Here is a 2,007-nt window from a genome sequence, read left to right on the forward strand (position 1 = left end):
GATCACTTACTTATAATGCAAAAGATGCAAGTAATGATAGAATTGCAGCAGGCAATTTTGATTAAAAATCGTTGATTCATACGGGAAATTTTAATAAATTTGTTGTGCCAAACCGGTGCAATCATTCTTTTCGTGCCTTTTTTTTCCTCTTTTTTTTCCTCCATATTGAAATTGAATACTCTTTTTTTTTTTCTTTTTATTTTTTTTTTCTATTATGATTGCAAACTTGGAGCAGGATTAATTTTCAAACATTTTAATTAAAACTAATTAAAATTTGCCATGAAGCAAATGTGTAAATACATCAATAAAACGATTAATAATTATTAAAATTAAACGTTTACGAAAAAATTATATGAAAATATAAATTTAAGAAAAATTGAAAAAGTGATGAAATTAATTGATATTTTAATCGAATTGATATTTGATTGAAGGGAAGGCTGATGGTAGTTTATTATCAGATATATTTATTTCATTTAACAAAATAATAATTGAAATAAAATTGGTAGCGAAAAAAAAATCAAGAATAATTTTGGCATATGTGAATAAATGTTGTCATGATTCACATTTGGCCATCAATGTTGTTAGCCAACAGTTAAGCATAAAAAGTTTTTCATTGAAAATGTTGATTTAATAATAGAAATCACGACAATTGTTATGAAGCAATTTGAGGATTCTTTTTAATCGTAGATTACTTTTTTTTTTTTTCTTTGCTTCCTTCCGTTCTCACAAATTTCAATAATAAAATTGCACAAATTGAGTTTAAATTTCTTAGCTCTTTCAATTTTGAAAATGAATTGCTTCGTTGAAGAATAAGAAGGAAAAAAAAAATCAAATAAAATCATCATCGCTTAATGCAACAACTACATTTGCAAGTATTTATATTTCAGTAAATATAACAGATTAACTTATAAATGCATCATTTTATTAATTATTGATTAATTATTATAAATTGTAGAAGGGAATTAGGAATGTCATAAGCTAATATCGATAAAGATGCTAATTAGCGATACATAAATTGAAATTGTATTGAATAAATTTTCATCAAAATTATCGATATTTAACATTTTTCTTTCCCATATAAATTCATTAATTTCTTCTTTTTTGTCATACAATTGAATTTACAAACAAATTCAAATTCAATGTTAATTATTTCGTTTAATTTTTAATAAATATTCCTTAACATTTACAAATCCCGAGATCTTCTGGATGAAGCAATATGTTTATCCTAAAGATGAACATTTCGCAGATCAATGGTCATCACCATTTGTAGATATTGCGTATTCTTCTTAAAAAAAAAAAAAATGGAAAAAAAAAAGAAAAATGCAACTGAAATATTAAACAATGATAAGATATCAGAAAAATAAAAAAAAAAAAAAAAAGAAAAACGTATTGGTCACTTTATTGTCCAGTCGGTCATCATCATCTTTCTTGTAGCAAATAAAAGCAATAAATAAATAGCCTTCTCATTATGATATAATGAATTAAAATTCAAAATTTAACCCCTTTGCTTCCTCTCTTTTCACGTAATTATCCTTTCTATTATACGTCATCTCCTAGCACACTTTCCTCTTACCCTTTCAATCTTTACGTAATGAACCAATCACTAAAATGCTAATTAATATTTTTCAGTGTTGAGAAATATATATATATTCATTTTATATATTCACTTATCAATTATCTTTTCAATTTTAATTTTTTCATTTTTATGTTTGAAGAAATTGGTACTATGACATGCAACCATTTCTAATATATATTTTATATCTATGCAAGTATTAACCAAAAATCCACTGAATTTTTTGTCTTCATATGTCACTGTTTTAAAATAGCAAGAATAAGTAATAATGATAACGACAATAATATTAATAATAATAATAATAATAATAGTAATAATAATAATAATAATAATAATAATAATAATAATAATAATAATAATAATAATAATAATAATAATAATAATAATAATAATAATAATAATAATAATAATAATAATAATAATAATAATAATAT

This window comes from Loa loa (assembly GCF_000183805.2).
Source record: "Loa loa unplaced genomic scaffold supercont3.640, whole genome shotgun sequence".
NCBI classification, from domain to species: domain Eukaryota; kingdom Metazoa; phylum Nematoda; class Chromadorea; order Rhabditida; family Onchocercidae; genus Loa; species Loa loa.